Source organism: Lineus longissimus, chromosome 13 (assembly GCF_910592395.1).
Source record: "Lineus longissimus chromosome 13, tnLinLong1.2, whole genome shotgun sequence".
NCBI classification, from domain to species: Eukaryota; Metazoa; Nemertea; class Pilidiophora; order Heteronemertea; family Lineidae; genus Lineus; species Lineus longissimus.
Window position 1 is genome coordinate 12818258 of NC_088320.1, and position 16904 is coordinate 12835161.

The 16904-nt window shown below is 40.0% G+C and overlaps 1 protein-coding gene and 1 long non-coding RNA gene across 7 annotated transcripts in view; both read left to right on the top strand.

The window, feature by feature from the left end:
* Nucleotides 1–16904, top strand: part of LOC135497818 (uncharacterized) — a 205727-nt gene that overhangs the window by 147387 nt on the left and 41436 nt on the right. The window lies entirely within an intron of this gene.
* Nucleotides 6721–8287, top strand: LOC135498010 (uncharacterized). Its single transcript, XR_010448988.1, has 3 exons — nt 6721–6776; nt 6993–7221; nt 7778–8287. It is a non-coding gene; the product is annotated as an uncharacterized LOC135498010 (long non-coding RNA).

The following is a 16904-nucleotide window of genomic DNA, read 5'->3' on the forward strand; positions in this document are numbered from 1 at the left end:
TGGTGGAGTTGTGTTAGTGTGAACAGTGTTAATGTTACACTAACATTGGTGTTAGTGTTACATTAATACTGGTGTAAAAGGGCTGAAATTAACACCAACACTTGACACTAACACGGAACACCAGGGTCACACCAACTTTAAAATCACCCAATGTCAGAACATAGCAAAATCAGTTTTATGTTTAAAAGTCCTTCAGTCCAGTGCCTGAATCATCTCAGGCTTTATAAATCATAAATGTCAGAAACACAAATACTAGCAGTTTCCACAGTCACATGACCTGAGATTGAATTACAACCAGGAATAGCAATATGCGAGAACATACATGGTCAAATCAGTTTTATCAAAAATAGATAAGAACTATTTTTGGTTTTCTGTTGGAGTCCAACAGTCCTGTGCCTGAGTCATGTTGACCTGTCAAGATTCTAGCCCGGAGTCAAAATCATTTCACGATGAAATCATAGTTCATCACCCACAAGTTGCTGAAATTTGGTGTAGCGTGCTCCTTTGAAAAATGTTTCATCTTTATGTAGGGCATGAACCTGGAAAATCCCAACACAGGTGAAAAGCATTTTGGATACTGTACATCCATCACGTAGTACAGTCCCAATAAGAATAGAAGAGCCTCAGGGACACCGACTGAGCTTGTGTCCAGAATGGTGTTCTCCATCGGATGAAATATTGGTTAGCAGGCTGATTACCAGTGACAACCACCAACTTTGGAGCCTTGAGCTTGTTCCCAGCCACATATGCATCACCGAAGTCAGAGGCCTGGAATAATAATAATAATAATAATAATAATAATAATAAAAGTAATATACAATATTTCATAGTGCTTCAATTCATGTATTACATGGTCTGCTTTCATTAAAATATTAGGCCTAAGGGCAATTAATACACATGGAATCTAGAAACATCCACCATTGAGCAATCAAAACAAGAATGAAATGGTCCATGGACCATGTGCTCACCTGGTGACCATGGACACAAAGGAGAGAATCGCCCATGGACAACATCATCTCTGTTAATATGAAGCTATAGCTAATGCGGTTTAACACAAAACACACAAAAATGCAATTACTCCCTTATTATTGACCCGATATTTGTCAATTTTTTATCATATGTGTATCTCGCGGAGATACCAATTTATCACACAATTTTTTGATTTGGCCCTCTTTCCAAGGTCACAGAGCATATATATATCACCAACGTCAAGATGATATTGAACTTTGGGCAATCAAAATAATGAAAATCATGTCAATAGCATTGATAATATCGTAAATTACATTGACCTTGCGTGGCAACCATAATTCTGTTACCAATAATATATACCCAACATTAGACTAATTCTGGCAACAATTATTATGACATGTGCAATGCAACTTACCTGGATGCAGGAAATCACATATCTATGTTCCTTTGCTGAAAACATGGTTTTCTTTGAAACAAAGGTAATTGTGTCTACATCGCCATCCTGAAAACAACCAAAGGTCAGCACTGATTACATTCCGTCAATCCATGTTAATAACTAAAAACATGATAAAAATAATGATGATTAGCCATTAAATGTCCACGATATTCAACAATTTACCCCAGAGGGTACTGATTTCTAGTGGAACTAGGGTATTGATTAATGCAATCCTCAGGTTACAGTGTCACTATATGCAGCATCTCGGTCTCAAGAACCAGCAATTCAGGCTCACTATAAAGTTTCCAATAGGTGTCGGGTGCTGATTGAGAATCTACGGATTCCCTTGGCCCCTGGTTTAGATTGGCATAATATTACACAGACTACAAAAGATTCACAGAAACGGGTCAGTCAACATACCATTTTCGCCAATCTCTTCTTCAAAAATTATTTGATATGGGCAAACCTGGCAGTGACACCTGTCTTTACATCTTCCGATTCTTGTTCCTCTTTCCCAAGAGCCCTAAGTATTTCGTTCTTTAGCTGAAATATGAAAAGTGATATCATAATTTCAAAATTATAAGTATTTCTAGCTTGTTAATGCTAGCTGTACAATTTACTGTGGGTATGCAATTTACTGATCATCTGTCTATATAGTTTGGTGACAGCCACTCTTATTCAAATCACCATCAAGGCAAATCAATTTGGCATGTTCTATTGAACAATAATCAAATCTGAAACAGTACAAGGCAAATAGCAGTTTATTTTATTCAGCAGCAGTGCAAGATTTTAATGACCTCATTTCTGTCTCCAAAAGTGACCAAAAGTCTCCAATTCAAATTGGTCATGGATTCCTACACTGTCCAATAAAAGGTGGAATATACTTATAGGCAGATGTGTAATGTGCTCTAGGTTATACTTACAAAGTATGGGTCTTTCAGGCAAGGGTAGATTTCCAATATTGCTTTAACATCACCAGACTTCTTGATCACTCCTTCCCTAAATGATCTGCAACGGTCCATCAGAGATGAAACTTTGGCTCGTTCGTAGCATACCTTCTTCAGTTCCTCAAGTAGATTCTCATGGACTGTTGATTCATCGTCCTCTTGTGCTGCAAAAAACACCAAACACATTATCCCGCCCCAAATTATGTCATAATAAACTCTTCCGTTAACATCTGTTTGGCAAAAATCATCATCTGGCATGCAGAATTCTAATGTCTTGCCTGAAATTAAATGGCTTCTTATTCGCTACCAGTTATGCTGAGAAAAAATTACTTTGCTTAACATAAATGGACATTGCCCTGGTAAATAATGATATTTGTATTCGATTGTAAATTGAGGCATTTAAGCACAATTCATGTATTTCTACAAACAGTACATGTAGCATTCTAATGTTGTCATTGTATTCCTAAAAATGCTAAAGCCTGTGATACCAGAAAAATAAGTTATCTTACCTTTAGTCGCTTTCATTGGGGATGACCTTTTTAAACAGACTGTGGACATGGCTATGTGCTTGCTAAACCCCTCCGCCTTAGCCTTCTGTTTCAATCGTATATGTCGAACTTTCTGACCTAATGATGATTTGAATTCATCCTGAAATGAAGTTGAAGGCAAACTAAGAACAATTGAAAGTAATTTGGACTTACCTAGGTTAATCTTGGAGATCTTATTTGTGTTCATCTCCTTAATTTGTAAAATCAAGCCCAGGAATCAAGCCTTTTAAAATCAGTTGGCAAGGTTTAAAACCCATGGCAGTCCTAAATCCTTAAGCACCCAAATTGTACAATGCATCAATTGGCAGTGTGGGCCATATCAACCTTTGAGACATGCAAGAAAAATTGAATCTGTGAATCCATGAAAATTTTAGTTTAGAATGTTGGAAGTATGTAAACTTCTGAGGACAGCAAGGATTGTTGATTTGACAACAGATGTGGCCCAAGTGATTGTCCTTGGGGATTCCAAAGCAAAATCCTGAATTTAACCAATTGTGTAATAAACTGACATATATTTCATTTACATGAAAAAAAATGCTAGTGATAGCCAGAACCAAAGGCCAAATGAATCAACCATGAGCCTAACCACGTATAGACCCATTTGATATTGGACAACAAATCAATTGGGGGTTTTCTTACCCAGGGGTGATTCCGCTTTTGTTTCTTACCTTTCCTTTCAATGGTGCTTTCTCCAGATAATGAAGAGTCTAGGTTTGGGAACTTTGTAAAAAGCTCCTGGCACACTTGATTGTAGTCAGATGATGTTATGTTATTTGACTGTCGCAGCAATCCATATGCTACCTGTTCAATTACCTTAGGTTGAACAATTAATGCAGCAGACCTCGACTCTCGGAGATGAACCTTGAGGTATTCATCAAGTTCAGGAACCTTTAAAAGTAAAACATGTTCAATATGAACAAGTGCACATTTCATCCATAACTCACAAGTTAAGAACTACTGGCATATGGTAATGAAAGGGGTTGCCCATAGGGTGACTCGGACAATCCTGGATGAAACTGCACTACCTAAGGTATTAAGCTCCAATTACACATCACTTCCATGGAAAATGAAGAAAACCCAGCTTGAGCTGACCCAAGTATCCTCATATCGTCTGTCATTTTACACCAAACTGGCTCACTTGTCCTCCTGCTTACTACATGTACAAACATTCTGTAACTGTGGATTCAGATTGGTGCCATTTTTGTCTTAGCAGGAAAACATTCTAGTATTATATCCCCACCTCCATGGGTCCATTGAGATAGGGATACTAATTCACACTCACCTTGAATGAAGTTTGTGGTGGAAAATAATCAAATCCGAAAGAGAATTTTCCATTTCTTCAGAAATACTTGGCATGGGTTCTTTTTCAGTAACGATAGTTGAGGAGTCCAGATCTGCATCACTTGATAGAATAAGAGTATCGGCATCTGATGCATCAACATTGTCAAGTTCTGAAGATAAACTGTCAGTAGACTCTGATAATTGAGTAGGCGTCGTCATTAGTGGGACTGAAAGAATGATTGAGTTGAACACATTAACATTCTATTCAATGAAAATTACTGAAGCAATATCTCCATGCTGCTCAAGACATGTCTCTACTATCACACATGATTATAAGGATTTAGGATTACTTTAAATGTGATGATTTTACCACTTTCATCTTTGGGCCCATCGTTTCATCCAGCAGCTTGATTATATAACTCCTAATAGGAATTCATTGGATTAAGTTAATGAAATATGTAACTGTGTGTGTTGATGGGTCATTTTAAACTCGCTTGCATATAAATTCCACGTTGACCTTAATTCGCAAAAACAATGATTCTTCACAGTGATGTTTGAATTATTTCATACAGCCACAAAACAAATATACAGCATCCATTATATTTCTAAGATGTCTGGATTATAGAATTTATATATTCCTGGGCTGTGATTTTAGAAACAAACCACATGGACCATGCAAAGAAATTTTCAAGAATATATTTTTTAATCTTTAGCAACTTATTGTCTGTACACTCAGTTTCGTTTTTCTCTCATCAATAGAATCATTATGGGTAACCTAATATTATAGGTAATCATGGGCTGGGTAGATTGCCATTCTTCTCCAGAACGAAGAAACTGGAAATCCGTCTTCGACATCCGCACAAGCTCCTTCAAGACCTCATCGTCATCAACTTCATAGCCATCTCCATCAGCCACAACTGTGACAGCGTCTTCCATGGGTATCGCTAACTTCTTCTTCCCTGAAACATTTCAGTATCCCTATTCAAATTATCGTACGAGTGATACCGCCAACTTTACTTCATCTCAATCAATTTTGTCGAACTCCAGTTTTCCATATTAAAGCTGAACTTAACACATAAAAGCAGAAGGTCCCAGCGTCCCAGTGCGACTACCGCATGAAGCACAAACAACCAGCCACCATTTTTCTTCACTTCAGTAGTATACTACAGAGTAGATCCACTAGGTACTTTATTACTACTGAGCTAAAATGTACTACTAAGTTGTAAATCTGTCAGTTGAGTAGTATACTACTAAGCAGATTTACTACCAAGTAGTTTACTACTGAGAAGACCAGTGGCATTGTAGAATTTTTTAAGCCCAGTAGTAAAACGATAGTTCTCTGCAGTATTCAGTAGTGTTCAGTAGTGTACTGTTGATGGATTTTTATAAGGGGTGACTGTCAAAGGCAATTAATAGAAATTCATTTATCATCCTTAGGTACTGGTTCAATAACAAAGATCGACATCAAAGTTCTTCTTCATGGCCTGATTAATTGTAAATTGTCAAAAACTGAACAAAAATTTACTGCACCTTTAGAAATCAGGGGCCTTATTCATGAAGCCTTCTTAGGGCCTAGTAAGCACTTACGTATTACTAGGTCGTTATTAGCGAATTACGCGGTATTCACGAAGCACCCGTAACTTCAATCTATTTCGCAAGTCGTTACTAGTGTTACGTGAGGTGTTCGGGCTTCTTAGCGTGTTATCAGTCCATGCTTAGATAGTTGGACACATTTTTACACAAGGAGCATGGCTGCGGCGTTGATTGTGTTGGAAAATTTGGAAGCAAGGCGGGCTTTACGACGGCAGCGTGTGTTTAGAGATCGTCTACAACCGCTTGACGTCTATGATGACGTAGATTTGTACAGACGATACCGGATGACTCGGCCGGTCCTTCTCGAAGTTATCGACCTGTTGCAGGATGACATTGCCCCGTATACGCTGCGCTCGCACGCCGTTCCAGCAACTCTCCAAGTTTGCGTTGCGCTTAGATATTTTGCTACTGGCAGTTTGCAGTTGGACAATGGAGACATGTCAAATGGCTTGAGTCAACCTACGATATCAAGGATTATTACCAGAGTTGCAACTGCTTTGCAGGGTAAAGCAAAACATTTCATAACATTTCCTCGAACAGCTGCTGAGCAAGAACGTCAGAAGGAAGGATTTTATACAGAACGCCATCGGATTCCGAACGTTATTGGCTGCGTAGATGGATCCCTTATTCCGATCAAATGTCCATCCGTAAACGAGAATGCATACGTGTGCAGGAAACAGTGGCATGCCATTAATGTGCAGGGGATTTGTACTTATGATTTGAAATTTTCAAATATAGTAGCCCGATGGCCAGGTGCCACCCATGATGCGTTTATCTGGTCCAACTGCAATTTAAAGGTGAAGATGGAACGCGGCCTGAATGATGGAGGATACTTGCTCGGTGACAGTGCCTACCCACTTAGACCCTGTCTCATGACCCCAGTCTCCCGCCCAGCAGATGCAGCGGACAGACAATACAACGTTCACCACAGGCGAGTACGAAATATCATTGAACGAACCTTTGGAAGATGGAAAAACCGATGGAGGTGCTTGCACAAAGAAGGTAAATTATGTCCTTATTGGTGAATCAGGAGAGATCGCCAGTTTCTAGACACCGACAGCACCTGTCTGCAAATGGCTATTATAGCCATTCTCAGACAGTGCTGCAGCATTTCACCCCATAACATTGCTGCATAGACTGCTTTGCAGTACAAGTTCCATTTCGATTTCGACTGACTTTCCCCATTCTCATTTCTTTAATAAGATGCCTTTTTTGCAGGTGGAACTCTTCGATTAAGCCCCGAGAAGTGTTGCTCGGTGATCATTGCAACATCTGTGCTACATAACATCTGTGAAAACCACGGCCTCCCTGTCCCAAACGACCCACCAGCCAATGTGGATAATCCCGATGATGACGTCAACAATAGACCAATCCTCGATGTCGATGTCGAAGAAAGAGGTGTTGGAGAAAGGGCACGCTTGATAGATCAGCATTTCAGGAATATGTAGTATGTATTTAAAACAGAACTTTATTTCCAATTAACCCAAACATTTTAATTGATGTGTACAACCAAAATGGTGGTACATGTAACAAGAGACGTTTTCAACATCATGTTACAATCAACAACGATAAACAGTAAGGTTGTAGAGCATTTGATTACTGGCGAGACTGCCAAACTACAATTCCAACGATCTTCTTTCATCAACAAATAAACATCATGTTTGTACAGAACAATGTACTGTGATCAAGGTATAAATTCATACCAACAACCAACACGATTTTGATGAAAGCACAATCTTATCAGTTATTCCTTACTTCACTATCTATCTAACAAACAATGTAGCAGTTATACAGCAACAACATCACTTTAAAATTGCGTGATATATGTAGGTCACTCTCCTTTGGCCATTTTTTCAAGTACAGAGAATGCCGATGACCTGGACTTGTACTCCTTTGGTTTTGAGCCAGTTTTCTGGGATTCGCTGGTTTCCGTAACAGCATCCACTAGTACCTCCAATAGCCATACTGCCTTTTTTTGCGAGATGAACCTTTGTTTCTTCCAGATGAAGCCGTTGTTCTTCCACGTCAAGTCGCTTGCTCTCGATTTTGACCCGTTCCTTCTCCACATCAATTAGTTCAACGGCATGTGAAAGCTTCTTATCTGCGAGAGACAAACCAGTTGAAGACGCCTTGGAAGAGCCAGCAGTGGGACGACAGCTCTTGGGTTGTCGGGCAGGACTTGGCGGCGGTGAAGGGGATCGGGTGTCATCTTCTGAGCTGCTATCGTTCGGGCGCGTGATGGTTGCTGTAACCTTACGAATTCTCTGGAAAATACATTTGATAGACTTAAATGCAAAAAGCCATTAAACATGAGTGAGGTCTTAGTATGTCTTTAGTTGTTATTTACTTCCTTCTCATATAGAAGGCCAGTACTGAAACGGGCACGTCAGGAGATACGTTTTCTTTCCTAATAACGACACAAGCAAATGAGAAAAAGCATTGCACAGATCGTTGTGCAGCCACCTGGAAAGTTGCGATCTTCCCTTATCACTGCTTATGCCTCCAGTAATCAAAAACCTATTTCCCTCGGGTGATTTCCGCAATTCAACGGTATGGAATGTATGCAATGACTTCTTTGCTGCGACAGACAAACCAGTTGAAGACGCCTTGGAAGAGCCAGCAGTGGGACGACAGCTCTTGGGTTGTCGGACAGGACTTGGCGGCGGCGAAGGGGATCGGGTGTCATCTTCTGAGCTGCTATCGTTCGGGCGCGTGACGGTTGCTGTAACCTTACGAATTCTCTGGAAAATACATTTGATAGAATTAAGTATTGAATGCTATGTAAGGATGAAATATCTCGTCAAGAGCCAAGCGCCTAAGATGGCACTTTTGAATCTGTAGACAAATCGGGCGAAATGTAATGCAGGAAACTGGAGCGCCCGCAGACTACCAACCTACCTTCGATTTTTGAAGTGAGAGTGACGCATTCTGATCGAAATAAGAAATTTCGTCATCATCGGCTTCTGTGACAGACGGGGAAAACGGGTATTGCTGGTTCATGTCATCTTCAGGTAGGTCCAGCTCTTCTGTGTCCATACCAGTAGCGATTCCTTGTATCATTTCGACACCGATTAGGCCTACGATCCTTTGCTCGAGTTGCGTCAACTCGGACACATCATCGCCAAGGGGTTTGTTCCCGGTCCGCTTGGTCAGTACATTGATTTTTGCAGCCTTCTGTTTTGCCTTCTATTTCAGGTCATGCCATTTATGGTGAACTGCTTCGGTCGTTCTCCGGACGCTTGCCACACTGTTGATCTTAAGGGTTATTTCTTTCCACGTGTCGGACTTCCGCTTCAGCGTAATGACATCCGAAAACTTGCTGCTGATCACGGACCACTTCGATTCCACGAGATCAACTAACTTTATAATTTCATTTGGGGAAAAATTCACACCCCGTTTCCTCTTTCCTTCCTCGGGTGGTGGGACAACGGTCTTCTTTCCTTCCTCGGGTGGTGGGACAATGGTCTTCCTCTTCTTATTGGTTTTCTCCATGATGTTGTCAGGGTGGCGAATATCCATCAAATGATGGTAAGCACGTCCAATTACTGTATAAATACTCGATGCCCCTATTACAAACAGTCAATGAGGTGAGCTCAAGTGGATTACGTAACAATTCTATACAGATCACCTCAAGTGCGTACCTGATAATATTTCCCTACGAAGGGTTTAATAAGTAATACGGTAATAAATCGATGATAATGCTTTGTGAATAAGACGTAGTGTCTTACTTGGCAGTTACTAAAGTCTTACTACGAGCCACGTAAATCGTTATTAGTAACAATTTTACGAAGGCTTCATGAATAAGGCCCCAGTTCCTTGAGTGACGATGCACAAATCATGACTTTTTTTCTATCAATCGTGGGACTGCGGACTTTCATTAAGGCCATTCTGATTAACTGTAAATGAATGCAAATCTTGCGACATGGTGGATTCTGCTAATAATTTCTCATTTGGCGAGTGGTCATTTATTCATTCAGATGATTCGACTCGTTTTGTGCCCCCTTTTCGTATCATACAGGGACACAGTACCTAATGCAAGTATGGCCTAGAACAAAGTTACAACTCCAGTATGACACATAACAACATGTAGGATTCCATTCACATTATTCACTGGCAATGGCCACGGATAATTGAGGCCTTTCATAAGACCTACAGCACTTGTAGTCCCTGAAGTAACTGCAAATGATCCATAGTGATCATTGTAAGAAGATAGTTCTAGCAGTTCTGCTACAAAGAAGTGAACCTGGTTGTAGATTACAAGATGTCTTATTTGCATAAATTGTGGACAGTTATACATATCCATGCTATGTACAAGAACTACACCTGGCTTGTAGATATGTCCATGGATCACAATTTTCCTAGAGAGAAGTACTTCACTGGCCAGTGTTGCTCACTCGTCTCAATGAGAGCCATGTACTGACTATGAATGTCAGCTTGAAATGGAAAATTGGAGGTGATAACCCCTTCTGAAACTTCAACATTATGATCCAAATAATTCAAACATTTCCCTCGACTGTTGAGCATAACAGATATTTAGTTGATGTCTAACAGCCATGGTCTTGGGGACATTCTTGAAGTTTTTCCACTTTAGACCTTTGAAATAACCATTTTTTGCTTCGTACCGCATGCACCAGCTAAGGCGAAGTCCACCAAACCTCATATTTGACTCGGGAGATGGACGAGATAGTGGAGCTTTGGAATATATGAAGAATGAGGGTAGAGAACTATAAAACTCTCGTTATGGACAGCTACCAGGGTTTGGAGCTGGTGGACCGTACTCTCACAAGTGACTGATGACAGGGATAAAATGACAATAGACTGCAATCTGAGCCAATTCATCCAATATGGACAACTGCTTTTAATGAGGTGCCCAATCATGAAAGGAAGATGAATCATTAAATTCTTCATCTCTTGTGCTGTCTGGCGTAAATTACTATCAATTGTTTTCATTTGCTTAGGGTCTATGAGTTGTGGCCGATCTCGGGATTCTTCTTCAGAAAGAAAGACGGAATAGTTGATAATAATACTATTGAGACCTGCGATGGTAATTATATCCTTCTTAACCAACTCCTGAAGAAGAAGCTTGGTCTCCAGTTTACAGACTCCCTCAAGGAGAACATGCATTATATCATGAAGCAAGCACTTAGTAACGGAGAAGTCGGTGATATGTGCAAGAATGCTCATATGATTGATGCCACAGTTCTTAGACAATTCTCGTCTCTCAAGATATGTGGTGGCATTTTCAAGAGCATCGCATCTCTGTTTGTGTTCAATGTAATCCCTTTCAAGAAAATCCCAATCCACAAATGCATTTTGCATATCATCTTTCATAACATTACATGAGCGGCATAGGCTTTGAGCATTCCCAACACCCTCTTTGAAGTCACCTATTTCCTGGGCAGCCAGTGTGTCCCCAGTGTAAAATAGTAGGCCTTTCCTGTTGAAATACAGTCCTTGAGGGAGATTGAATTCATATCCATGGTAGAGAGTATTCATTTCTTGTAAGAAGTTTGCAAGCAACTTCTCCATGGAGGTTTTGACACCACATCTTTTCAAATCTGTTCGCTTAACCACATCTATCAATTGAATGCATGTCAATTTCGACCTCAACTCGGGCCTCATGTTGCATAATACACAATAGAATACCGTGACTTTGTGCTTTTTAGCATGTGCCCCAATCGGATTTGAAATTTCCAGATCATCATTGTAAAATGAGAATGCAAGGGCATTTGGAAACTTAGAGAACAAAGGGTGCTCAGAATAGTATGTACCATATGATACATCATGCATTAAGTCATCTTGATATTGGTGAGGGCTTTTTTTAACTTCTTCAAAGACTTCTGGCAAAGACAATAATGACTGGAGATTTGCAAGAAATGGAACAAAGTAGCCAAACACTGGAATGGTGCAATGTCTTATCTTTTTACCCATTTTTTTCCTGACAATTTTAGTGCCAATTTTCACACGGTTTGGTCTAATTAATCCAATGTGGTCTTCAAATAATTTGTCCTGTTTCCATCTAGTTTCTAGGCCAGAGAAAATCCCTTCTAATGAGCATTTGCTCTTGATTTTTTTCCTTTTGTTCAGGTGTGAGATCTGGGATTTCTTGAACGATTCTTTGCTGCATATCAGTTGTAAGAGCAGAAAGGAACAATGGTGTATTTTGTACTATATCTTCCATACCATGTTGGGAAATGCCATGACACTCCCTTAAATGGAGTGAATATTTAGCTGCAGCAAGTTTCGATAATGGAACTGATTGTGCAGTAATCACAGCTGTTTCCCATTCCATTTCATGGTTTTCTACAGGCTCTCCACTTTCTCGGCCAATATCGTCATCTAAGCATTCATTTTCGTGGTTTTCTACAGGCTCACCACTTTCTTGGCCCACGTTATTATTGTCATCTAAACTGCTAGAAGGTTGCAAATTTTCATTGCTATTATTACTGTCACCACAGACAGTGGTTGGGTGCCACCGGGTTCTATGCTTAATGTATGAATTATATATTGTAAATGTAGCTCCACACAAGAAGCAGGAAATGCTGAAATGCTTACTGTTCTTGTGGGAATGAATGATGTGAGTTTCCAAAGCCTTTGGGGAGTACGCAAAAAAGTTACAAAGAGAACATTCGATTTTGTCACCCATGACGGATACTAATTCCGGCTATGATATTTCTGATCTACAAAAAAGCAATGAACCAGACAGATTGAAGTCACCCACCTAAGGCAATGATACTAAATCCAAATGATGCTAAACGTGAATTTCTGCGTTAAGCAAAACATAATAATGATGCAAAGTGCTGTGAAGCTGTTAACTATTATTCCCTGGCTTCCAATTGTTGTCTCTGTTCTGTTCACTTCGATACCCAGTTCTCTACACTTTTCAATGGTTTCATTGTACTGTCCAACCTGCTCAGATAAGAAGACAATTACTCCCTTATTCAACGCCATTTCATTTTCATTTATTGAAAAACAGATTGGAATAATGCCTGCTGCGTTAAAATAATTTGCATTTCTAATTTTACAGAATAGAATTTTAAGCCTAATCAATCTGGAAGAGGAAAAATGAATCAGTAGACCGATTTAAATACACAAATAATGAACAGCTGCTGTTTGACATACCGGTACTGGGTGTATGACAAGACAATGACATAGGCCTATAGTCTACTGGGGCGCGTGCCCATGCACGAGCAGCGCGCAGCCTCAATCATACACACCACAATGCATGGTGGCCTTTGTACATGTTGTATGTCATGTATACCGATAGTCCTAATGTCAGTTGTCACAGTGACCGGGCATGCCAGTTTTTTTAGGCCACGATTGCCAAAAGGTGCGAGTGCGATGTGGGCAACCGAGAATGTCAAAAGGACCTATGCATCATACTCTCCGCAGTTACCAACTGGAGACATCTTCATTAAATCGGGAAATCGGGTGAATTTAGAGGATTTGAGGGCCACACGAGCTTATACCTTTTTGCTGGCAGAGACGCGTGTCGACTGACCTTGACTAGATTTGGAACGCTTCATGATGCATCACGGATACAGAACACTCCCGAGACACGGCGGCCGTTTAGTGGGTGTTCCGCGCTGCGCCTATCCCGTTCATCATTCTCCGCAGGTGTTCTGGTAACGTTACTTAACTGTTGCCGGTTTAGAAAGACAATTTTTGAACACGCGGGAAACACATGTGGCACAGACAATTTTCTCTCGAACAGAACTAGAACATATATAAATCACGAGAACACGTTAAGCACACGAGAGAACGCGAGGAAATGTTCAATCTAATGTTGAGCCGGTGTTCCGATAGTGTCTCACTTTTTACAGTGTACAGTGGAAAGTGTGGAAACCAGAATGGTCTAAAACTTGCACGAGATATATACACAATGGCTCCCAACGATCTCATGCCAGAAACAACCCAAATTAACATACCCAAGCTTTATTAATCCGTTACAAAATGTACTGAATTGAACTAGATTGATCGTGACTGAAGAGTCTTAGTTACCATGCCTGTTGTAATATGCACATGACAAAATGAATGAATGATGAGAGACACTTGATGGAAGACAGTAAGATCACCTAGAAATCCACTACTTGTGATGGAAAAGAATACTACGTCTTTTCTCACCTAAGATACCATAAAGCAGAATGGGATCCCTTAGATTTGTATTTACTAATAAAACATAATACTGATAGTACACAATTGAGATTAATAAGTATGAGGGTGTATTCCATCCACAATAAATGATCTTAAAGAGGAAGTTAGGGTATAAAAGGCCCCCCCCCCTCAAACAATCGGAACAATACGGTGGCAGATTCAAACCAGTTCAGAGCAGAAACCAAAAAAAATAACGGTAACGTTACTTAACTGTTGCCGGTTTGGAAAGACAATTTTTGAACACGCGGGAAACACATGTGGCACAGACAATTTTCTCTCGAACAGAACTAGAACATATATAAATCACGAGAACACGTTAAGCACACGAGAGAACGCGAGGAAATGTTCAATCTAATGTTGAGCCGGTGTTCCGATAGTGTCTCACTTTTTACAGTGTACAGTGGAAAGTGTGGAAACCAGAATGGTCTAAAACTTGCACGAGATATATACACAATGGCTCCCAACGATCTCATGCCAGAAACAACCCAAATTAACATACCCAAGCTTTATTAATCCGTTACAAAATGTACTGAATTGAACTAGATTGATCGTGACTGAAGAGTCTTAGTTACCATGCCTGTTGTAATATGCACATGACAAAATGAATGAATGATGAGAGACACTTGACGGAAGACAGTAAGATCACCTAGAAATCCACTACTTGTGATGGAAAAGAATACTACGTCTTTTCTCACCTAAGATACCATAAAGCAGAATGGGATCCCTTAGATTTGTATTTACTAATAAAACATAATACTGATAGTACACAATTGAGATTAATAAGTATGAGGGTGTATTCCATCCACAATAAATGATCTTAAAGAGGAAGTTAGGGTATAAAAGGCCCCCCCCCCCCTCAAACAATCGGAACAATACGGTGGCAGATTCAAACCAGTTCAGAGCAGAAACCAAAAAAAATACTTCTATCCCGAGTATCTAGATAATTGATGCATATATGCTCATGATATTTGCACATCATATACATGAATGAACTATAAACAGTTTCAGTCCTTTAATACCTTAAACAAAATTGGACATTCATGAGAATCAAAACACTTTTGAAGAAAATCGTTAGTTAGAAAATGCATACAATTATCCTATGGTCCGCCACTTCAGTACTGTCATATCTAACCGATTCTTCTTCTGTGGGCGGGTCTCTACAAGAACCCCTCTAAAACGTAGATTAACTTAATAAACGCAAATGTCTGAATATAATAACTTTGTTCACATAAACTGCCTCCTGATGCGATCCTGCATACACGGCGAACCATTTACAACTCTCCCGTACGTACTACACGTGCTACAATTTACAAACAAACCAACGTCACCTGCGCCTCGGCCAATCAGGACGCGAGCACAACAGATGGCGCGACATTACGACAAAATATAAACATTTATGCGAGGTGACGAACAGCCGTAAAATATGATTCAGAAAACCGATGTTTAAACTACAAAGACAGGGAAATATGAAATGAACACACAGGTTTGATTCTGCATTGCAACACGAATCAAACCTGATGCTTAGTTTAGAAAGAGCTGAATGAGGAAGGTCGTAATCATCGACGGAAGACGGGGCAAAAGGCCGAATTTCGGCGAGAATACACAGTGAAATATACACGTAGAAACCGCGCAACAAGAAAGTACGACGACGGAAATACTTATACATTATACCAAAACCTAATCAGAGGATACAAATACATATCTCCAACAAGTTTCCATAACTATACTCAATTTCAAACCGTAGTTAACAAAGAAAATAGAAGTGCGTCTGCACAGTTTACTTACATAAATTATCTTCCGGAAGAATCGCTTCCAAATGTGGGCGAACGTCGCCATGACGACAGAAACAACTGGTTTTCCCCAGAATAAGCGTGGCACTCTGGCATTACAGTACCAAGCCAATTAGTGTGTTCTTTAGCCCGAATTGTAAACAAGAGCACATGGTATGTCAGAGCCACAATAACATTATTGATAAATCAAAGTGTCCTACCTCATTGCATTGTCTTTCCAATACTCCTGAGACATGTATTCTTTCAATTACAAACTGTGTCCACGACTGATACTATTCTGAGAATTTTCCTTCAAAACTCTGCAGGGAGTCCCAAAATATTACATCATTCTCTTTTTTCATTGCATCAGCTGAAATATCACTATTTACTCCCCGAATTGACTCCAACCTCATACATGTCCTACAAGTTTCTAATCCTGTGGGAGTTCACCAACGAGAAGCATTCCACAGAGCATAATCTGAGCAACACTTGTTTGATGATATTCAAACATGGATCCAATCAAGCCTGCAGAATACTGGACAATTCCTGTCCTTTCAGTCAAATAAATACTTTTACACATGAGATGAAGGGTTTTGTGGACTTCCGAGACACAATCGTATCATATTGTTTTGAGGTAATATCCAAATCATTTGTCTTGCCATTAGGACGAATTCTTTAACTTAATTATCGCAAAGGAGAATGAATAGGTTTGTAAATGCAGCTGTTTCTATTGCTGTGCAAAGAAGATGCAACACCCCATGTTAAAATCATACAATATTTTAATGTTTCTAGCTTTATGGCTTACCGTAGGGAGTCTATACAACAACCACAACTGCGAATATGAACTATCAATTGAAAAATATCTGTCTGGAATGGTAGTTGATAAAACTTGGAATCAGTGAAACCATGTAACCTGTGCTAAACCATGGAATAGTCAGTACTAAACCGTGGAATCACTGTGCAAGTACCTCGTGAAATCGGGTGCGTTCCTTCCACAATTTATACCCTTCCAACTGCCAGTCTCGTCCCAGCTTACTTTATTGATAGCAATTTGCCAGTAGTTCCAGAAACCACCTTTTTGTGGAGGATGACGTCATCATGGAATGCATTTAAAATACGTTGTTGTCGGGTAGGTGTAAACTGTGGACGAAAGTGTGGACGAAAGTGTGGACAGCGGCCCTCTAAGTTTGGTGGGCTGGCATTTCTT